General features: G+C 45.0%; 1 protein-coding gene across 1 annotated transcript in view; it reads right to left on the bottom strand.

Annotated features, from left to right (window-relative positions):
• TMC1 (transmembrane channel like 1) overlaps positions 1-24705 on the bottom strand; it is a 654455-nt gene that overhangs the window by 292011 nt on the left and 337739 nt on the right. The window lies entirely within an intron of this gene.

Here is a 24705-nt window from a genome sequence, read left to right as displayed (position 1 = left end):
TGGGCAACTGTTTTTGTTAAAATGTTTTAATTGCATTGAATTCTGTTAGCTTTAACAAATTGCCAACCGTTTCGCTAAACTTCTGATGTAGACAAGAATGCTGAGAATGATCTGTATTGGCATACCATTGGAAACTTGTTTTAATAATACTGGTCCTCTATATGTTACCATTAGAGAACACTTATGGATGCCCGACACTGTTATTGTATATTATCCTACGATGGTTGTAAACATGTCATACTATGCTGTGTGATTGGGGAGCAACCTTTACAACGCAACTTTTACAACGCACTACCATTACAACGAAATTTTTACAACGCAAAAACCATTACAACGCATGTATTTACAACGCATGTTTTTACAACGCAGGGACCTTTACAACGCATACCATTACAACGTAAGTATTGGTAAGTATATAATTATATTTAAAATGATATATGTTTGGGGTTTTTTTAGGGGTATTTTTATAATTATATTTAAAATGTTATATGTTTGGGTTTTTTTTAGGGATATTTTTAGAGTTCAGGGTCAGTTTTCAGTTTTTGGGTAAAGGGGTATTTTTAGGGTTCAGGGTCTGTTTTCAGTTTTTGGGTAAAGGGGTATTTTTAGAGTTCAGGGTCAGTTTTCAGTTTTTGGGTAAAGGGGTATTTTTAGGGTTCAGGGTCAGTTTTGGGTTTTGGGTTAAGGGGTATTTTTAGGGTTCAGGGTCAGTTTTGGGTTTTTGGGTTAAGGGGTATTTTTAGGGTTCAGGGTCAGTTTTGGGTTTTGGGTTAAGGGGTATTTTTAGGGTTCAGGGTCAGTTTTCAGTTTTTGGGTAAAGGGGTATTTTTAGGGTTCAGGGTCAGTTTTGGGTTTTGGGTTAAGGGGTAATTTTAGGGTTCAGGGTCAGTTTTCAGTTTTTGGGTAAAGGGGTTTTTTTAAGGTTAAGGGTCAGTTTTCAGTTTTTGGGTATTTTTAGGGTTCAGGGTCAGTTTTGGGTAAAGGGGTATTTTTAGGGTTCAGGGTCAGTTTTGGGTTTTTGGGTAAAGGGGTATTTTTAAGGTTAAGGGTCAGTTTTCAGTTTTTGGGTATTTTTAGGGTTCAGGGTCAGTTTTGGGTTTTTGGGTAAAGGGGTATTTTTAGAGTTCAGGGTTAAATTTAAATAAAATCAATTAAATGAAATGAAATGAAATTAAATGAAATGAAATGAAATTAAATTAAATTAAATTAAATTAAATTAAATAATATTAAATTTAATTAATTTAAATTAAAAAAAATTATATATACTAAATTAAATTAAATAATATATTTAATTAATATAATTTAATATAATTAATTTAAATTAAAATAAATTAAATTAAATTACATTAAATTAAATTAAATAATATTAATTTTAATTAATTTAAATAAAAAAATTAATATATATTAAATTAAATTAAATAATATATTTAATTAATATAATTTAATATAATTAATTTAAATTAAATGAAATTACATTAAATTACATTAAATTAAATTAAATAATATTAAATTAAAAAAATTAATATATACTTGCCAATACTTATGTTGTAATGGTATGCGTTGTAAAGGTACCTGCGTTGTAAAAACATGCGTTGTAAATACATGCGTTGTAATGGTTTTTGCGTTGTAAAAATTTCGTTGTAATGGTATGCGTTGTAAAAGTATGAGTTGTAACGTCATACATCCGTGTGATTATATGTCCTTAGATCGCTTTACAATGTTTGGCTCACTGTTCTGTAAAATCAATTAAAACATTTTTTTAAATACATGGAGCCTTTCGTTCAGAGGGTCCGAGATCATCCCCAGATCACTGGTATTCGCTTTGGCGGGGATACCCATAAACCTTTACGCAGATGGCATGCTGGCCACATTCACACACCCTGCAACCGCCTTGGGAAGCTTCTTGGAAGAACTAGAGACTTTCGGGAAGGCCTCCGGCTTTACAATCAATCTCATGAAATCTGGGGCACTCGGTTTATCCTCACCAAAGGCTGTATTGACAGACCTCCGCTGCAATGGTCCGTTGAATTGGTTCCTTATCTTGGCATACAGCTGGCTCCGACTCTACACACTATGAGACAAATTAATGATTCCCTCTTGCAGACACACATTCGGGCTGCGTTGCTGAAATAGAAACAATACCCAATATCGTAGCTAGGTCATATCGCGGCCATCAAAATGACCATTCTCCTCAAGATTTTGTATCTTTTCCAGACCCTTCCCCTCCCACCCCCTACCGGTTGGTTGCAAAGGATCCAGTCTGACCTTTCCTACTTCATCTGGCAGGGGCGCATGCTGAGAATGAAGCAGCTGGTGAGCATCCTTCCTCCGCATGAGGGAGGCCTCGGAGTTCCAGACCTAGCACTCTACTACAATGCCACTCAACTGTGGTACCTGGTTGAATGGAGTAGAGTGGAATCTGAGAAACATTGCCTTTTTCAGGACCGGGCCGTTGCAAGCACGTCTCTAATGAAGATCCCCTTCATGCCCAAACACCATTGACCGCTCAACTTATACGCTTCTCATGTAACAAGCTCAATCCACAAGGTTTGGGTCCAGGTCAATATACAGCACGCCCTTACCACATTCCCGTCCCCACTCACCTCCTTTTTGGATCACCCAGATTTCGGACCCGGCATTGTCCCTCAGGCCTTCGCACGGTGGAGAGTGGTAGGTTGCCGTGTCCTAGGCCAATTGTTCCAAAGAGGGGACGTTATTCCCTTTCCGCAATTTCATGCGGACCATGGTCTCCCGGAAGCGGAACACATGCACTACCTACAGGTCTAACACTGGGCCCAACATCCTGACAACCGGGCGCAAGCATTGCAGCTTCTCACTCACTATGAGCGTTGGCTCATCGCAAGACCCTCTGATAAGAAATTGATCTGCGATCTCTACAAAATGCTCTTATCTAGATACACACACAATTACCACGCTGGTCAGGCGAGATGGGATAGAGATCTTGGACGTGACCTTAGCTCCCGGGAATGGGATGGTGCGTGTTATAGGGCCCGTCACACAGCTACACACGCAGGCCTGACTGAACCTTTCACCAAACTTGTATACCACTGGTACTACACACCAGAGAGATTATATCAGGCTCCTCCCACTCATAGCTCTGACTGTTGGAGGGCTGCGGACAGAAAGGCTCCTTGGTTCATCTCTTATGTGACTGCCCACGCATTCAATCCTACTGGACACATGTACTTGACGAGTTGACAACGACTTGGCACGGAACTCCCCCAGTTCCCTGCATACGTCCTGCTGGGAGTGCCCAATCCTATCACTTACCCCTTGAAATCCGGTAGGGTGAAACAAATAATCATTACTCTTGGTACCGCTACACAGAACATACTCATACACTGGAAAACTGCCCCGGTTCCCACACACACCGGGTGGTATCAGCGTCTCTGGCACATGTTGGGCATGGAAAAGATCTCCCTCACCATGGCCGGAAAAGGTTATTCCTTCGGCGTGCTTTGGCAACCATTTTTAGCTCTTTTAACCCCTGAATTTAGGGAACTGTATTGCCCTAAATATCTACTCCTATTACACCTTACTACTCCAGACCCCCATGCATGACTCACTTCAGCCCCACCTAGAACACACTGGCCCACGTCAAGCTGTGTGGAAATAGAGAACTCCGAAAGGGTGAAGAGTGGTTTCCCTCCCCTTTTCTGTTTCTTCACTATTTTCCTTTTTGTCCTTTCGTTGGGGTGGGTGGGGGGGAATAGTGTTTTTTTTCTATATTGGAAGTCACATATCTTTCAGCATTTCAATTTGAACCTGCTGAGTGCTGTGTGGCTCGCTTACTATGCACCTTTCCTTTGTGAGGCTCCAAAGCAATAAAAAGATTTAAACCTAAAAGCATAATGTGCCATATGGGAATATCTGGTTAGACTAGCCCGGGTCAAATCCAAAGGTTCAGGCTGAGCTCGATTGAGCGTAGGTCAGTTACATTCCCTGGTAAGTCCCGCTAAAGTTTTACCTTCTCAAAGATTGTGCCAAGAATCCCATTTGCAGGGAAGAGGTTCACCGGGAGCAAGGAGAGCATCACTGGGGGTGGTCCACAGGGCACAAAGAGCCACTGGGTGTCATGGACGGCCAGGCTGGAGCTTCGCATTTGTCAGTGGTGATGCTTACTGTGCAAAGAGACGAACATGTCCACACTCCAGCTGATCCTTTGTGCAAGCAGCCTGGTTCTGGACCAAACGGGTCCAATCATGAGCCCAAAAGCTTGATTTAAAGAGTTGTAGATCTACCCAAGGGCCCAGGGACATGAGAGGTGCCTGTTGGTGCCAGAGACTCGTAGAAAACAGGTCCAGGAGCTGAGGGGAGCCTATTATGTCTGTTAGGCTCAAATCAGGAGACAAGCAGACTAGCCCTCTAAGACCCTCTGGGATCATGGGCAATATTCCATCTAACTATTTTTCTTGGTGTGTGGCAATGCAGTATTCGTGAGAACTCTTCTGAGTGGTACGCGAACAGACACATACCTCAGCAACTATGCACGCGATTGTGTTACTTCGCTGCCACTGAGAGGCAATATATCTGCTACATTTTATTTTAAATAATTGGGGTTACGGTAAAATGTAAACCCTTTTATTTCAACTACATTTGCTAGAAAGCCATAGTTTGTAGAAATAGTAGTGTAGGGAGATGCAGGGATCATGATATAAACCAACCCTTCACACATGCTATCATATCTCCATGGGTATCTGCTGTAGGAATGCACTTTGCAATATGCTGGCCATATGTTGAAATACCTTAATGGGCTGTCTAAGCATCTCGTCCTTTCAAGATTAATTTAACCGTTACCTACAAGGATGAACGTGCAGTGCTCCCTATCACAGCTGTATTGTTCTGTGACATTATGCTTTTGAAAATGTTGGGTTATGGCATATGCCTATTTTCTCCTGGCCCCACCACAATTCTAAGATGCTACCAGACAAAGGTAGACCTCTCAACCAGCACCCAAAGCAGTCCCCCTTTTAACTTTACAGGTTAATCTGGTCGATGACAGTATTGATTTGAAAGAGACACAGCCCTTTCTTGTACCACAACAGACTGATCCCCTGTATCCCAGATGTAAATGCAGTGTGTGGATATTCTATTCTTTGGTTCTTGACCCATCATGGATTATGGGGCTGGCTGTGGTTCTATACAACCAGTGGTGCTGTGAAGTGTGACCTGACTATAGTATTCGAATTATGGGACCAGTGATGTTATTGTTCTGGAAGTCATGCTTCACATCATAGTCTGACTGTGGTGCTTCTGCTACTGATGAAGTACTGGACTGGCTGGTATGTGTGAATACACATACAATGTAGATAATTGCCATATTGCAGTGCTTCAAATACTCTGGCTCTGGTGCTTCACATCCTGGGAAAGTACAGGCCAGTTTGTGTCGATTTACAGATTGAGTAGGTTATGGAAACTAAGGGGCCCATTATGATGTCGGGCGGATTGCCCCCGCCAGGCTGGCGGTAGCCACCGCCGGCCTGGCAGGGGCAATCCGCCCGACATCCTCTCCAGAATTCCCCCCCGCCATATTAGAATGGCGGGGGGGACCGCGGCGGACGGAAAGACTGTCCGCCGCTTTTCGGCCCCGGTCGCCTTGCGGCCGGAGCGGAAAAGGTTTAATATGGTGGCGGTGTCTATAAGACACCGCCAGCCATATTATCATGGGCTCTCAGACATGCCTTTCCGTGGCGGCAATGCCGCCATGAAAAGGCGTGCGGTCTTCACTCTGGGGGCCCCCTGCGGGCCCCCAGAGTGAAGGAGGGGTGGGGTGGGGGTTGCACACGGGGAAAGCGGCAGGCACCGCGCGGTGCCTGCCACTTTGTTTATGCAAATGCTGTAATGCATTTTTAGCATTGTGGCGGGTGGTGCTGAGAGCACCGCCCGCCACAATGCTAAAAATGCAGGAATTGCCCGCCACTGTGCCGGGCACATCCTAATACCCCCCCACGGGACCCCCGCCCTTATGGCGGGCGGTCCCGAATTCCGACAGGATGGCTGGCGGACAAAGTCCGCCCGTCATCCTAATGACCCCCTAGGTGTGGTGCTTCACCTTTTGGCTTAATACCGGCCTGGTTTAAGTGCTTTATATGTATGGACTCACTGGCCTGGCTACGGTGCTGTACATTCTGTTCCATTACAGAAATTGAAACAATTATAGTGATGCTTCACATACTGAGTCACTGTGAATGTAGGTATTGTTATGCTGCTTCAAACACTTTGGAATTGTGAAAACTGCTTTGCCTATAGTGCCTTATTCATGGATGCAATGCAGTGGCGTAGCTAGCTATTTGGCCGCCCGCCGCAGTTCTTGCAGTTTGCCGCTTGTGGTCACATTGAAGAGCTGGGGGGTGCTGGCGAGATTCCGCCAAACGCTGCCCCATGACAGTCGCATTCAAGAGCGTGGGGGGTTGCTGCGGATTGCCACCCTAAGACGGCAGGTAAGAGCGGGAGGAGGCCACTGCCACCAAAACTCAGCGGACCATCCCGCCTCCCCAACCCCCCTTGCTACACCACTGGTGCAATGGGGAAATTGGCATGACAAGGGACAATGCCGACAGTGGCATCCTGTCACTAGCCACAACCTTTAGGGAAATTCTTCTTTTGTGGTGCCCAATTCATGAACATCAGCAATCTGCAGGTACTGAATGACCAAAACTACCCTAAGCAACAGCCATTAGCAATATTAACAGCTACTTCGTCATGATACAAACGCCCTACCAAACTCAATGAGCAGCAATGGCCTAAGTATGAATGATTGTGCCTAATTGGTTACATATTCCAGAGAAGCAATCATACTTATCTCGCACCCTTATAAATGTGGTCACATCCTTAAATATTTGAGAATTACTGGTGTCATTTCTCTTTTCAAAGTGTATTTGAAGGTGATCTCTTTCTCAAAGAGAACCAGCCTGGATATATTAGGCCCGATATGACATCATGAGATAGGGATAAGGGAATCATCCACACACTCTTACTACCACAAGCCTCCTTGCTGACGTCGACACCTCATTTATTGAAATTAGCTATTACTTATTGGCGGAGTGCGGTGAGCTACACTGGACGGATGACACCATATGCTCCCACCATTCGGCTACTGGGTATCCCCACACATTCTAACGTCTAACCGGACCCTACAGGTGTGGACTGAGGTAGGCATCACTACACTAGGAGACTTTTTTCAGAGGGTGTACTAATATCACATGAAACGTTTGCACACGTACATGGTGCCCCCGACACGTTGTTCCTACTACACGCACATATTACTAGATATATATGCATCACATGGTCGCCCGAAGATACTGAACCACCCATGAACACAAAGCTTACCATGCAATACCTAATGGGTCTCGACTGACAAAATGGCTAGCTCACGGGATTGGAGCTGAGAGAGCGATCTCATTACAGCCACTACGCGACAAGTGGGAAGGGGACGTGGGCTGTGCATTTACAGTCAAGGAATGGGCCACTAAATTGGGGTTCCCTTAAAAGATCTCTCATAATCCTAAATTTAAATTTATCCAGTTGATGTTGTTACACAGGGCGTACTTAACCCCACGCAGGCTAAGCACTATGTTTCAAGGGGTGAATGATGAATGCCCGCGCTGCCACGCACCTAACGCGGGGTTGGTGCACATGGTATGTGCTTGCCCTAGACTGGGACATTACTGGGCGACGGTATGTAAAATATTGACGGCAGTGGGCCCGATTCGCCAGAATGACACCTTGGAATACTGCAAACTAGGTCAGGGACCCCGTGAAAAGAAGGGCAGCTCACGATTTGCTAACCTTGCGCTCCATCTAGCCAAGAGAGCCATAACCAAGCGATGGAAGGCCAATAGAGCCCCGTCCTTCCAAGAATGGCACACAGAAATGCTGAGATGGGGTAAGGCGGAGGGGGTCGAACTGAAGAGGGAGGAATATAGAGGTCTTAGGAAAACACAGATTTCGCTGAGCTGGTATGCATTGCTAGAAGAATATGCTGCGATAGATATTTTGTCCTACTAGGGCATGTTGGGTTTGTCACATGGGGGTCTGATCCGAGAGTACAGGACACTTGGGCACCTCACATTATCTGTGTGCTATGCCAGATAAGTTACCAGAACTGTGAAGTTCACCTACGACAGACTTTGGAATCGAGTAGCACACACCTATGGATACGGATGATATGCAAATGCTACTGTTGGATTTTGAGGGCCGAGCATGCGGGAAGGGAGGGGAGGTTGGGCAACTGTTTTTGTTAAAATGTTTTAATTGCATTGAATTCTGTTAGCTTTAACAAATTGCCAACCGTTTCGCTAAACTTCTGATATAGACAAGAATGCTGAGAATGATCTGTATTGGCATACCATTGGAAACTTGTTTTAATAATACTGGTCCTCTATATGTTACCATTAGAGAACACTTATGGATGCCCGACACTGTTAATGTATATTATCCTACGATGGTTGTAAACATGTCATACTATGCTGTGTGATTATATGTCCTTAGATCGCTTTACAATGTTTGGCTCACTGTTTTGTAAAATCAATTAAAACATTTTTTTAAATACATGGAGCCTTTCGTTCAGAGGGTCCGAGATCATCCCCAGATCACTGGTATTCGCTTTGGCGGGGATACCCATAAGCCTTTACGCAGATGGCATGCTGGCCACATTTACACACCCTGCAACCGCCTTGGGAAGCTTCTTGGAAGAACTAGAGACTTTCGGGAAGGCCTCCGGCTTTACAATCAATCTCACGAAATCTGGGGCGCTCGGTTTATCCTCGCCAAAGGCTGTATTGACGGACCTCCGCTGCAATGGTCCGTTGTATTGGTTCCTTATCTTGGCATACAGCTGGCTCCGACTCTACACACTATGTGACAAATTAATGATTCCCTCTTGCAGACACACATTCGGGCTGCGTTGCTGAAATGGAAACGATACCCAATATCGTGGCTAGGTCATATCGCGGCCATCAAAATGAACATTCTCCTCAAGATTTTGTATCTTTTCCAGACCCTTCCCCTCCCACCCCCTACCGGTTGGTTGCAAAGGATCCAGTCTGACCTTTCCTACTTCATCTGGCAGGGGCGCAAGCTGAGAATGAAGCAGCTGGTGAGCATCCTTCCTCCGCATGAGGGAGGCCTCGGAGTTCCAGACCTAGCACTCTACTACAATGCCACTCAACTGTGGTACCTGGTTGAATGGAGTAGAGTGGAATCTGAGAAACATTGCCTTTTTCAGGACCGGGCCGTTGCAGGCACGTCTCTAATGAAGATCCCCTTCATGCCCAAACACCATTGACCGCTCAACTTATACGCTTCTCATGTAACAAGCTCAATCCACAATGTTTGGGTCCAGGTCAATATACAGCACGCCCGTACCACATTCCCGTCCCCACTCACCTCCTTTTTGGATCACCCAGATTTCGGACCCGGCATTGTCCCTCAGGCCTTCGCACGGTGGAGAGTGGTAGGTTGCCGTGTCCTAGGCCAATTGTTCCAAAGAGGGGATGTTATTCCCTTTCCGCAAATTCATGCGGACCATGGTCTCCCGGAAGCGGAACACATGCACTACCTACAGGTCTGACACTGGGCCCAACATCCTGACAACCGGGCGCAAGCATTGCAGCTTCTCACTCACTATGAGCGTTGGCTCATCGCAGGACCCTCTGATAAGAAATTGATCTGCGATCTCTACAAAATGCTCTTATCTAGATACACGCACAATTACCACGCTGGTCAGGCGAGATGGGATAGAGATCTTGGACGTGACCTTAGCTCCCGGGAATGGGATGGTGCGTGTTATAGGGCCCGTCACACAGCTACACACGCAGGCCTGACTGAACCTTTCACCAAACTTGTATACCACTGGTACTACACACCAGAGAGATTACATCAGGCTGCTCCCACTCATAGCTCTGACTGTTGGAGGGCTGCGGACAGAAAGTCTCCTTGGTTCATCTCTTATGTGACTGCCCACACATTCAATCCTACTGGACACATGTACTTGACGAGTTGACAACGACTTGGCACGGAACTCCCCCAGTTCCCTGCATACGTCCTGCTGGGAGTGCCCAATCCTATCACTTACCCCTTGAAATCCGGTAGGGTGAAACAAATAGCCATTACTCTTGGTACCGCTACACAGAACATACTCATACACTGGAAAACTGCCCCGGTTCCCACACACACCGGGTGGTATCAGCGTCTCTGGCACATGTTGGGCATGGAAAAGATCTCCCTCACCATGGCCGGAAAAGGTTATTCCTTCGGCGTGCTTTGGCAACCATTTTTAGCTCTTTTAACCCCTGAATTTAGGGAACTGTATTGCCCTAAATATCTACTCCTATTACACCTTACTACTCCAGACCCCCATGCATGACTCACTTCAGCCCCACCTAGAACACACTGGCCCACGTCAAGCTGTGTGGAAATAGAGAACTCCGAGACGGTGAAGAGTGGTTTCCCTCCCCTTTTCTGTTTCTTCACTATTTTCCTTTTTGTCCTTTCGTTGGGGTGGGTGGGGGGGATAGTGTTTTTTTTCTATATTGGAAGTCACATATCTTTCAGCATTTCAATTTGAACCTGCTGAGTCCTGTGTGGCTCGCTTACTATGCACCTTTCCTTTGTGAGGCTCCAAAGCAATAAAAAGATTTAAACCTAAAAGCATAATGTGCCATATGGGAATATCTGGTTAGACTAGCCCGGGTCAAATCCAAAGGTTCAGGCTGTGCTCGATTGAGCGTAGGTCAGTTACATTCCCTGGTAAGTCCCGCTAATGTTTTACCTTCTCAAAGATTGTGCCAAGAATCCCATTTGTTATAGTTATGTTATGTTATGTTATTATCATTTTTATTGCGCACAGATGCTCCAGCTAAGGAGCGTCCTGGCGCAGGGAATGGTGGACACAACACAACACTAAAAAAAACGAAAAAGTGAAGGAGATGAAAATTAAAACAGATGGGTTTTCAGGGCCCTACGAAATACTAATAAGTCCTCTAACAGGCGGATTTCTAAAGGGAGAGCATTCCAGAGGATCGCGGCTCTCACACGAAAAGAGCGACCGCCCATCCGGCTAAGTCTGAAACGCGGGACAACCACAAGGGATTGGCCGAGAGATCAGAGAGGGCGGGCCGGGACATAAATAGATATGAGATTATTAAGTATCTCTGGTGCCGACCTTTTTAAAATTTTGAAAGCAAGGCTGAGAGCCTTAAAGGGAATTCTGCTTTTGATCGGGAGCCAGTGTAGGGACCGTAAAGTATTAGAGGTAACACAAGACCTTGGCAAACCGACCACTGCCCTCGCAGCCGCGTTCTGTACGCGTTGTAAGCGAACGATCTCCGATTGGTTAGCTCCCAGTAGGAGCGAGCTGGCATAGTCCAACCGAGAGATAATCGTCGCTTGGATGACCAGCTGTCTTGTCGGAGCATCAAAAAATGTGAGCACCGGCCTTAGCCCACGTAGGACACCAAAACAACCTGCCGCCACTCTCTTAGTATGAGTCGTAAAGCAAAGGGTATGATCTAACCACACTCCCAGGTTTCTAAGTTCCAACACTGGTGAGGGGGCCGGCCCCAGTTCAAGAGGCCACCAGCTGTCCCCCCAGCAATCCGCTCCTCTTCCGACGATCATCACCTCAGTTTTTTTCGCGTTCAGCTGGAGACAGTTGTTATTCATCCAGCTGGCCACCTCTCTCAGCCCATTTCGGAACCTGGGGGCATCCTGCTCGGCATCCCCGCTGATCGTAACCGCTAGCTGCGTGTCATCGGCGTATGAGACCATGGTTAGGCCCCACTGCCTGGCGACATCAGCCAGCGGTTGCACGTATAGGTTGAAAAGCGTGGGACTCAGCGAGGAGCCCTGAGGGACCCCCAGGTCCAGCTGATGGTATTTGGACTGAAAAGGGGGGGTGGCAACGCGGAAGGAGCGATTGCTGAGGAAGGAGCAAAACCACTGCAGAGCAGAACCAATGATGCCAATGCCCTCGAGGCGGTGCAGAAGGATGCGATGGGACACTGTGTCAAAGGCAGCGCTAAGGTCTAATAGAATAAGCGCTGCCGTTTGACCTGCATCCAACACAATCCGCAGATGTTCTACCATTGCCAGAAGGGCCGTCTCCGTGCTGTGACCAGCACGGAACCCATTCTGCGTGGGATCGAGGACATTGGCCCGGGTCATATGCTCAGAGAGGGCCAGGTTGACATGAGCCTCCATGACTTTGGCCGGCCAGGGAAGCAGGGAAATAGGGCGGTAGTTTTCTGGTTTTAAAGGATCCAAAGATGTTTTTTTCAGGATCGGAGAGACCACCGCCTGCTTCCACTTGGGAGGAACGATACCTGAGGTCAAGGAGAGGTTAATCAGCGAGCACACTATCGTGCGCCCCTGAAAAGAGGGGTCTCTAAAAAGGGCAGATCTTAGAGGGTCCGCAGGAGAACCAGATTTGACTCGCTGTGCCCGCTTGACAAACTCATCCCAAGAGAGAGTGGGGAGAGAGTGCAATGCCGGACAGCTACGGGAGCCATTCAGGGGATTCGAGGGCAACGTCGTACTAGGGAACGACTGATAGATGTTCTTGACTTTGTCCAAGAAAAAAACGGCTAGAGTCTCACAGTGGGAAATGGAACCATCCACTTGCGGAACAGCTCTCTTAACCATCAGATCTTTGATAGTTTTGAAGATGGTCTTGGATGGATTGAGGCTGTTGCGGAATTCCGTCGCGTAGAACGCCGCACGGGTTCTACATATGGCTCGGTGGTAGAGCTTGACGGAAGCCAAATATGCAGTTTTTTTAATGGCATCATACGTCTTCCGCCACTCCCTTTCTGCCCGTCTACATGAACCCTTCAAAGCGCGAAGAGCACTGTCATACCAAGGACTCGACTGCCGGGAACTGGATTTACTAGAGATGATAGGCACCAGAGCATCAAGCGCCTTGGTAATCCACCTGCAGAACTGGTCGTAGCCCGAGGTAGCATTAAGCAGAGGGCCTAATGGCTCTTCAGCCAAGATGTGATGTAGGTCCTCTAGCCTAAGCTTGTTCCAGTGGCGCCGAGGAATCCACTTGGGGGGTGGAATAGTAGGGGTTACAGGAAGGGGTAGCCAGACGGACACCAGAAAATGGTCGGTCCACGCCACAGGGGAAACAGCCAAAACTTGGACATCCGTTAAGTTAGTAAAAAACGGATCCAAAATGTGACCAGCCACATGTGTGGGTTGGGAAACAAGTTGGGTCAGCTGAAGGGTCTCCAAATCCGCCAGGAAACCACTGACAGCCACAGTCTCTTGCTTGTCAAAGTGGAGGTTGAGATCACCTAAGATAGAAAAATTGGCGCAGCCACTAGCCAGCGTGCTCACCGCCTCAGGGAAGGCTCCCCTGAAAGCTACATCACTGCCTGGGGGGCGGTAAACAACCATCCCCGACAACGAGAACTGGGGGCTGATAGTAATCTTAAACAGGGCGCTTTCGCACCCAGCAATGTGCAGACCCGTCCAGGTGCACGCAAAAGTAGATTTTATAGCTAGGACGATACCTCCACCTCTAGACAAGCGGTTCCACGTAAAGAGTGTATAACCTGAAGGACAGGCCAGATTGATTATGGCTGCGTCAGTGTCCTGGAGCCAGGTTTCAGTGATGACAAACAGATCTGGCACCTCGTCAGTAATGAGGTCTGCAATGGACAAATGGTGTTTTACCAGCGATCTGGTGTTAAGATTTAGTATCCGTAGACCATGGACAGAACTCCTACTCGGCGGAGGCGCACGAGTGCGTTCCCGTGGAGCTGGGGAGGTGTCATAGTCCCGAGTACCCACTGGCGGGTCAAGCGACCATCTCTTGCAGGCACACTGATAAGGGCCACACAACGGATGGTGCGGTGCATAAATGCACCGCGGGAGAGACTGCCCAATTGCCCGGAGCGATACACTGGTATATACAATCATCCTGCTACCCAGGAGGGGTTAACCGGGAGAAACCCGCAGCGCCCGCGCAGACGGGCAGACTCTGGCTTGACTCAGGCGCGAGTCAGGCGCTACCGCTGCGCGTCACCGCTGCGCGAGAGGTGTGACCTTTAAGTAGAGGCTCACCTGGTCTCCTATGTAAGCACTAGAGCGCTCAGGCAAGTGGCAGGGAAGAGGTTCACCGGGAGCAAGGAGAGCATCACTGGGGGTGGTCCGCGGGGCACAAAGAGCCAATGGGTGTCATGGACGGCCAGGCTGGAGCTTCGCATTTGTCAGTGGTGATGCTTACTGTGCAAAGAGACAAACTTGCCCACACTTCAGCTGATCCTTTGTGCAAGCAGCCTGGTTCTGGACCAAACGGGTCCAATCATGAGCCCAAAAGCTTGATTTAAAGAGTTGTAGATCTACCCAAGGGCCCAGGGACATGAGAGGTGCCTGTTGGTGCCAGAGACTCGTAGAAAACAGGTCCAGGAGCTGAGGGGAGCCTATTATGTCTGTTAGGCTCAAATCAGGAGACAAGCAGACTAGCCCTCTAAGTCCCTCTGGGATCATGGGCAATATTCCATCTAACTATTTTTCTTGGTGTGTGGCAATGCAGTGTTCGTGAGAACTCTTCTGAGTGGTACGCGCAACAGACACATACCTCAGCAACTATGCACGCGATTGTGCTACTTCGCTGCCACTGAGAGGCAATATATCTGCTACATTTTATTTTAAATAAATGGGGTTACGGTAAAATGTAAGCCCTTTTATTTCAACTACATTTGCTAGAAAGCCATAGTTTGTAGAAATAGTAGTGTAGGGAGATGCAGGGATCATGATATAAACCAACACTTCACACATGCTATCATATCTCCATGGTTATCTGCTGTAGGAATGCACTTTGCAATATGCTGGCCATATGTTGAAATACCTTAATGGGCTGTCTAAGCTTCTCGTCCTTTCAAGATTAATTTAACCGTTACCTACAAGGATGAACGTGCAGTGCTCCCTATCACAGCTATATTGTTCTGTGACATTATGCTTTTGAAAATGTTGGTTTATGGCATATGCCTATTTTCTCCTGGCCCCACCACAATTCTAAGATGCTACCAGACAAAGGTAGACCTCCCAACCAGCACCCAAAGCGGTCCCCCTTTTAACTTTACAGGTTAATCTGGTCGATGACAGTATTGATTTGAAAGAGACACAGCCCTTTCTTGTACCACAACAGACTGATCCCCTGTATCCCAGATGTAAATGCAGTGTGTGGATATTCTATTCTTTGGTTCTTGACCCATCATGGATTATGGGGCTGGCTGTGGTTCTATACAACCAGTGGTGCTGTGAAGTGTGACCTGACTATAGTATTCGAATTATGGGACCAGTGATGTTATTGTTCTGGAAGTCATGCTTCACATCATAGTCTGACTGTGGTGCTTCTGCTACTGATGAAGTACTGGACTGGCTGGTATGTGTGAATACACATACAATGTAGATAATTGCCATATTGCAGTGCTTTAAATACTCTGGCTCTGGTGCTTCACATCCTGGGAAAGTACAGGCCAGTTTGTGTCGATTTACAGATTGAGTAGGTTATGGAAACTAAGGGGCCCATTATGATGTCGGGCGGATTGCCCCCGCCAGGCTGGCGGTAGCCACCGCCGGCCTGGCGGGGGCAATCCGCCCGACATCCTCTCCAGAATTCCCCCCGCCATATTAGAATGGCCGGGGGGGGACCGCGACGGACGGAAAGACCGTCTGCCGCTTTTCCGCCCCGGTCGCCTTGCGGCCGGGGCGGAAAAGGTTTAATATGGTGGCGGTGTCTATAAGACACCGCCAGCCTTATTATCATGGGCTATCAGACATGCCTTTCCGTGGCGGCAATGCCGCCATGGAAAGGCGTGCGGTCAACACTCTGGGGGCCCCCTGCGGGCCCCCAGAGTGAAGGAGGAGTGGGGGTTGCACACGGGGGGTACCTGTGGTACCCCCTTCATTTGCATAAACAAAGCGGCAGGCACCGCGCGGTGGCGGCGGGTGAACTGCGGCGGGCTGCCAAATAGCTATTTGGCCGCCCGCCGCAGTTCTTGCAGTTTGCCGCTTGTGGTCACATTGAAGAGCTGGGGGGTGCTGGCGAGATTCCGCCAATCGCTGCCCCATGACAGTCGCATTCAAGAGCGTGGGGGGTTGCTGCGGATTGCCACCCTAAGACGGCAGGTAAGAGCGGGAGGAGGCCACTGCCACCAAAACTCAGTGGACCATCCCGCCTCCCCAACCCCCTTTGCTACACCACTGGTGCAATGGGGAAATTGGCATGACAAGGGACAATGCCGACAGTGGCATCCTGTCACTAGCCACAACCTGTAGGGTACGTCTTCTTTTGTGGCGCCCAATTCATGAACATCAGCAATCTGCAGGTACTGAATGACCAAAACTACCCTAAGCAACAGCCATTAGCAATATTAACAGCTACTTGGTCATGATACAAACGCCCTACCAAACTCAATGAGCAGCAATGGCCTAAGTATGAATGATTGTGCCTGATTGGTTACATATTGCAGAGAAGCAATCATACTTATCTCGCACCCTTATAAATGTGGTCACATCCTTAAATATTTGAGAATTTGAAGGTGATTTCTTTCTCAAAGAGAACCACCCTGGATATATTAGGCCCTGCGTTTCCTGCAGCACTCATCTACACCTGATTATGCAGTGTTTTTTAATTAAATACACAACTTCTTTAGAGACACATAATTTTAGACAGTGGTGAGGTATGCCTGCTTTATCTTGTTGCAGCTCTTGAAGTATTGTAATATTTAAATGCTTGCCCCTCAGAACTGCAAGAAATCCATTGTTTTTAAACCATATATTACAAAGTTCACCATGTTTTTCTTCTGTTTTTCCAAAACTTCCTTGGGAAGAGGCTCTTTATCTATTGTCCTGGGAGAATGTCAGTCTTGCTCATTACATTGATTTTATGAACTTCAGGGCTGGTGTAAAAGAATATTTACAGGGCTGATTTGGATTTCCATTCTAGCACTGTGTACATTAAAACGTAGTAATGCACTAAGTGACATTAAAAATATTAGGGGTCTATATATTAAGATGTTCTGCTGTGTTGCAAATCGAAGGAAAATCTTTTTAACCTATTTATTTTCCAGCGCTAAACTAACTTAGCAGCCAGGGGGGCAACCATGGTTGATTCATGTACGTTCCAATGTATCCACCAAAGCTTTCTGAAGCTAACCTCTTTACGTAAAAAAGGAGACAGGAGCCATTTCAAGCAGGCTCTATGAAGCAGAAGTGTTTTCTTTTATTCTTCCTTTTCCGATTTTGTATGTGTGCTGCACTATATAGCACACACACAAAGTGGAAACAGCTGAAAGTTAGTCTGAGCATAATATGTTTTACGGGAAATCTATCCTTCCAGTACAAAACCTATGCTTGACTCACTCAGACACCGTTGCACTGTGGTGCAAAGGTGTAAGCACTGCGAATAACAGCTGATTTCAGTGCCAGAGCTAGGGAGAGTGGAGGAGAGTGCCATATATTTATGTTAATGTGGTAGTCTTCTTCTCGTGCAATGCAGCACAGCTTTTTTTGCCTGCTGCATTGCTTGAGATTTTAGTAAATCTGCCCTTTAGTTTCCAAACACTTAAAATCATTTTCAAAGTCCTACATGCAAATATGATGACATTAGTCAACAAGTAGACAAGTTAGTTTGTCATTCACATTCTATATACACAAAACATTATTTTTTTTTTACATGGAGTAATGTTTTTTTGTTATTAAACCATACATGTGAGGTTTTAGTATAGCATACATCATGAACAGTGCTTTGAGACACTCATGAGTGAGTAGTCGCGCTTCATAAGATTATTGATTGGTTGATTGATGAACTGAAAATTACTTAAAGGTGTACTCAGATTTGGCATCATGAAACATGAGGATCTGGGAAGCAAAACAATTAGCCTAAGATCACAGGTCAAGCACAGAAGCTGGGATTTGGCTGCATGTTTATTTTCCAGAAATTGTGCTCTTCAGCTTCTTCTGGAATATATTTTTTTATCTCGTCATTTAACACAAAAGAAAAGGCTTGGGTTTCCTTTTTTTGTTCAGGAAGTAAAGTAATATGTGCTTAGAACCTCACATGTTAAATTAACTTGATATAAGAAGTCTTTCCAAAGAATAAAGTTAATTCCAAAATAATTTAGACTAAATTTTGTGTTTGAATCACCCAGATTTAAGCAGACTGATAGGAGAAGTGGTTTCACACCTGAATGTTCCCATTAGCAAAACAACAGCATGTAAAGCGATCCCACTAAGTCTGTTTTCTTGTAAAAAAAAACATTCTGAGCGATATGTTTGTTTCAGTGCTAGAATGCACATCTTATTAATTTAAATGACAAAAATAAGATAAACTATGAAGCACATCTAGTGTGGGGGCTGAAAGCACAGCTTGAAAACTGAGCTTTTTCCAAGAAGCAAAAGCTTTCAGTATATGTTGCAGATGCCAGATTCCCTGATGTTTTGTTTGATTTGTGCTCAAGCTTCTCTTAGCACAGCAGAATTACCCTTTTGTTATGCATGCTCCATAAGGGCCTCCAACGCGCAGAAAAAATGCAACCTGAACAGCTGCCCAGGAGTGCAGCTTACAGGGAACTGTGGTCCTGGATTCAAGATGGGCCCAGCAGTCCATCTTTCTGGCAGAGTATCCACAGATCCAGAGATGTACTGAAGTTATGGCATCAGAGGACCAGTACGTATACCCAGTTTTGTCTATGCAGTGGTGGAGCGTTCAAAGAAAGCTTTGAAGTGCACAGAGGTCCATCATTCCTGCCCTGCCTTTAGACTACCTACAGGGCGTATACAGTCCTTTGTATGTGGACAGGACACAGCCTATTCAGGTGTAAGTGAGGCAGTGCTCAGCGTTGCCCCTCCATCAAGCAAGTTAATGGCCAATTAAAGCCCATCAAGTCACACCTAAGCTCCCATTATGTGTGGCTGTTTAGAGGGAATACACAACATCCAGCTCTCATATAACCCAACTAGCATCAAATGGCTAAAGTAGGTAAATGCTAACTTTATAAAAGTGGCATTTGCCAAACTTAAATTTAAAATTCAACTTCGGCATAAGTTGTGATTTTAAATTGTGACACCAAACTTGAAAATTGGGGAGATAGGCCTTGCAGTGGCGAAAAATGAATTTGGGAGCTTTTTTACTACCAAGACATGTAATACTTAAAAGCACATGTCCTGCCTTTTCAAAACAATGCACCCTGCCCTGTGGATTAGACAAGGCCTTCTTTAGGGGTGACCATCTATTAGGAACTTTAGTTCCTTGGGTGTTTTAGAAAGCAAGACGGCATCTTCTGCGTATCTGTGATGGACTTATTCTTAATCGCTGGTACATCAACACTGTTAGCCACCAGTGCTACTTCTTAGCCACTGATATTTAAAAGAAAGGGAATTAGAAGTACACAACATTGGCAGCTCCTCCTCCCCCTTCCATCCCAATTGAATTTGTGATTCTCCATCTCAGGGATAAGTAGGCAGAGGTTGGTCCATACCCTCTTCATTTGACTTTCCCGGGCTATAAACTAGTGTTAAGTGGTCAACCCATTGATCAAGACCTATATGGGTATCTAAGGTTAAATTTACCACCATTAAATAGATTACTGTTATTGACAATTTGCCAGAACAAACTGTTGTCTTTAACCTTACAAGCAGTAACTAGCTTTTCCCATACCTTATAATAGAACTCTGATTTCCTTTTCCTTAGGATTACTTTATATTCTTTTCTGCACCTAGCATAGCAGTACTATCTCTAGGGACAGCTTGAAAGGCTTGATGTAATTGGTTGTAGGCTAACCTACATCCCCTGTCAAACCAGAATAGGGCCAGTCTACACAGGCCCTAACCGGCTTCATCAAGCAAACTCTAACACCTTTGTTCAGCTTTCCAAAGTCCTTAACTCACTGCATGAAACATTGCTCAAATGTAAGGCACCTTATCATCAGGGATAAGTTGGCAATGCAAAGTCTATACATGATTCCCAACAAATCTGCACCTCTCCAGGCTAACCTATGCCTGTTACCTTTAGTGGTGAGCTCATTGGTAGCTACTTGTTTCCCTCAAGGGACTGCCATAATAATTAATTGGGGATTGGGGTCACTATAAATGGTGGGCTCAATATCTCCCTCCACCAAGCAATTCAAAAGGTGTCTGGAAACAAGATATACTCTATTACAGACCTACAGCTTTCAGAGACATAGGTATAAATTATAGTTTGGGAACGGTCTGGAGTCTTAATGGCACTGCAGAGGTTGAGTTCCAGGACGTAGGGAAACAACAAACTCCACCGTTGATCCTGCCCCTGGACTTTAGGACCCCACCCCCACCTTCAAATAGACTCATGGGGGATTTTGGGCTGGCATCATCATTATCTAAGACAAAAGGAGACAGAAATTGAGCACACTAAATGGGTAGCATTGCATAACCCCCTCAAAGGCTAAATAATGGAAAATATTTCAATATGTTTTCTTTCTGTGGGAAGATTACCAATCAAACGGTTTACCTATGGCATGGCAGAGGTAATCCCCACTTCTCAAGAGGAAATTTCTCCACCACAGCTGAGCAGTTGCATGGCACAGATACTTATGATGGAGAACCCTACAGTAAAAATACTATCTTGTGAAAATGGATGTTGTCAGAAAGTGGAAGCCACTAGCAGGGTCAGGGCAACCCAGTTGAAATTTTTCAGGTGGAGCTGGTCAGGAAAATTGACTTATTTCAGCTTATGTGTCCCTGTAGCTTACAAGTATGTCAGTCAACTAAGCCCTGGAGTCTACTTCCTTGTTCCGGATACAACTGGGAACAGTTCCAACCCATTGGGTTCTCCTCACAGTTCGCAACAGCAAGTGCTATCTTTCGTCTGTCTTCCACAGTTCCAGTAGTGTTCTGAAGAAGGTCCCCATGGGTGCCACGTTTATGCCTTTGGGTAGGAATGACTCCTCCCTCTCCCTAACCAATAAGGAAAAGGTTCCCAGGGTTAACCTTACCCACTAATGCAGCATGTCCTGCATGCCCTACTTAAAACAATCTCAGAGTGACCCTCTCTACCTAAATTCAACTTGGCAGAACGTTTCCTCCCTTGTTCAGCGCTCTTGGGCCCACCCTAGAGGCGTGGCCAAGGAAATGAGCAAGCCATCACCTGTAGTCACACAAAACAGGTTCTGGAGGCAGCTCCTCTTCCACTGGGATTGGTGCCTAGCTTGCTAGGAAAACAATAGGGAGGCTGGCCCAGATGTGAGATACATTTGCCAGTAACAGGGTAGGCATCCTTTGAAGATATCCAAGGGGCTGGGCACAGCCCTCTGTCAAGGGAAGGTAAGCCTCTTCCCATATCCAAGGCCTTTGTCTCCGCTCTAGGAGCCAATTGAATCATCGAGGTGCTATTCAGCTCTTCAGTGACCGTTGGAAGCTTAGGTAAATGGATTTAAAGTATTTATACATGTTAAATGTGACTTTTATTAAAGTACCTTTTGTAAAATATTTGGTATACATCCAACTTTACCAAAGAATTGAATTTGGAAGCAATACTTTAAAAAGCCCAATAATTAACTTTGTATCTGGTTCCTAGGTGGAGATAATTTGTTTAACTTTAATAATGTATCCCAATTCTTTCCTATGAACAACTACCCTGCTACAGTGGAAATAGCTTTCATGGCATTGTCTCTGCAAAGACAAATTACGCACAAATGTTTACATGAACGGTTTCAAGATATCATGCACTCTGCCTTGTGGGCATGCGGTGTCTAAATTACAGGTGCAGTGTACACATCTGTACCATATACTAGGGACTTATATGTAAGTTAAATATGCCAATTCGAAGTACAGCAAATTTTGACATGTTTTAAGGGTCAGAGCACATGCACTGCGACCTGGTTAGCAGAGGTCCAGTGCAGAGTCATAATAAGCTGCAGCATCAGTCCAACAAATTGGAGGTAATAAAGTGAGAAGATGTTACCATAGCTTTTTAAATGCTCATACGTTACCACCCTTTTCTGTATCAAGCTGCAAGCTTCCTAAATAAACCTTTTGTGATATGTCTCTATTTTGCTACATTTTTTCCTCACTTTTTGAAAGTCCATTTTTTAACCACAATTCTCAATTGTCCCTTAGCCTCACAATTAGGCTTTACATTCAGGCAAAAGAAGATAAATGCAAAACATTCTGAAAAGTTATCATTGTTGTCCATTGCATGACTTCATTTTTGAGCAAACCCTCCATCTCGGTTTTCACTATAATCATAACTGCATTAATCTTCATTAAATGTTGACATTTTATAATTTTCATTAACTAAATGATGTTCTATGCCTTTTAACTTTAGACGGGTTCCAATGTCTAACATGTCATTTGTTCTTAGTCTATGTTTTTGTATGATCTTTATTGTTCTTGTTGGCACTCCAAGTTTGGTAGCTGATAGAAATATTGTAATAAAATAATTTGATAACAGTAATTCAAATGAATGACTTAAAAGCATATTCAATTCAGACTCACTTGGACAGAAAACTGGTGGCAGGTTATCAGCACATAACAAAGCTTCCTCCCCACCAACACTCCCTCCATCCTCTACTTCTGAACCAAATATCTTTATCCCTACCCAGGTCACAACAGCCATTACTACTGTGGCCCTGTGTGAAGGCAAACACCATTCTATAGCTTTATGTCTGTTGTTACTTTTTGAAGTTACAATTGGTCAAAATGTGACTAATTGTTATTGTAGAAACTTAGAAGAAAGTTACAATTGATTTGAGTTTATCAAGCTATATTTGAAGTCATTTTACAACTTAAAAGTGAAACAAGACAAGTACTGAACCCCGCCCAACCCTTTCTCACCTTCCCCCATACCCACAAATACTGGTGTCTCAAGCAACATCTGTTGTTGGGCCATCAGGTCATGCAACTTACAATTAAGTGACATATTGCCATTTCATATCTAGGTATAATCTGTAGGCAACCCTCATACAAGCTTACAAGCAATTGGTTAGACAAGCTGTAGAGAATGTGTCACTGCCGCCAATGCCTGGTACTATTGGCCATCAACATCCTAGGGATGTACTCAGTGCCCCAAAATTAAATCACTTCCCCTGATTCCAGGTCCAGTTACTACCATCCCTCGAAGTGAAGTACATCAGTCAGTGCATGAACCTGAACTCTTTTTCATTGCCACCCACTGTGTCCAACATCTTAACTAAGTAATGGAGTGAAAAACAAGACCTGACTCCGTTCCAGGCACTTGGGACTCAGGAGCAGGATGAAATTGAATATTACATTGGGAGATTCAAGTCTTGATCACATTGGCCCTTAGAAAGCCAGTGAATGTCTTCAAGTACAAAAGAAGAAATTCAAGGTAACAGCTGATAAACATTTAAAAATGAAAATCCTCTGTACCTACCACCATTGCAGATGTATGGAGCTGAACCAAAATACAAGGACATAGCGAGGGTCACTGGAATTAGGCAATTATATGGCTGCAGCCTTTTTTACATAATTATGTATTTGCCTCATTTGCCATATAAACCATAATCTATTGCATAATTTGAAAATTATAACAAAGACAGTTTCTAGCTCGAACAGAAAATAAGTTACAAAAAACGCTGCTACATGGGTTGCCGTGCAGTAGAAGGTCTTTTGCAGAGCTTGACTAATCATCTTTCAATTGTTGCTTGCCATCATTGGGTGTTAAATCGATATTAATACGGTGAAACATTCGCCCAGTTAGTGTTAACATGTAAATATTACAAAATAATGAAGCAATGCTATCACAAAATGTGCCACGTTACTCCACATAATTTTCTTTCCCTCATAATCTAGTCAACCCTGTTGCATTATTTGATCCTTCACTGTTGCATAATTTCAGTCCTTAATTTCAGACATCACCAACCTAAGGAGTGTTGCTACACTTATTTGAAGTAGAAGCTCCCTGACTTCACACACAACAACGTTGAAAAGAACTGCTATAAAGAAGAAAGAAATGCACTTACTTTCATCATCATCACTTTGTATGCATAAAACTGTTTCCCCTTTCCTTTACCAAGTGCACCTTCAAACTTTTCCACAAAAAGCTGTGCATCCCTAGATAATACAGAAAAAAACTATTTTGTGAGGGCAATTAGGCTATCTTTTACATTTAGTTTTGACAAGCTAAAAACAACAAGTAAATCAATAAATAAATCAAATCTGCTTTTCCTGTTGTGTTTTGTCATTTGGAAAATGAACACAGTATGTCGTTTGTCATTTAAGGGGATTTTATTTGAAGTACGTACAGCCAAGAACTCACTCTACTTAATTGTACAGTACCAGCAAAATGATGCAGCTAAATTATGGCGCCTCAGAAGAGCAAGTAAGTTGTGGGTTGTGAAAGTTTGATCAGTAGCGGCTACTGGAGGGAGTGCTGCGGGGCGGTAGGGGAGCAGAGTGGGGGGGGGGGTAGTAATCTACGGCATACAGCCGAACGAAATTCGCTTTTTTGTTTTTGTTTTTTTTACATTTATTTATTGGGAGACTACTGCCATGCACAGCCTGGTAACTGCGCATAGGTAGCCTAGCGAAGAGATGGTTCTGCAACACTGGGATAGGCCTTATAACGTTAGTGTAGTGTCTTCATAGGAAAGTCAGTGTGAGTTACTGTTTTGTTCAAAGTGACACTTAATTATACACATTATACACATAGGGAGAAAACTGCCTTGAAGTGCA

Source organism: Lissotriton helveticus, chromosome 2_1, assembly GCF_964261635.1.
Source record: "Lissotriton helveticus chromosome 2_1, aLisHel1.1, whole genome shotgun sequence".
Lineage (NCBI taxonomy): Eukaryota > Metazoa > Chordata > Amphibia > Caudata > Salamandridae > Lissotriton > Lissotriton helveticus.
This window is presented reverse-complemented; position numbering and strand designations above follow the sequence as displayed.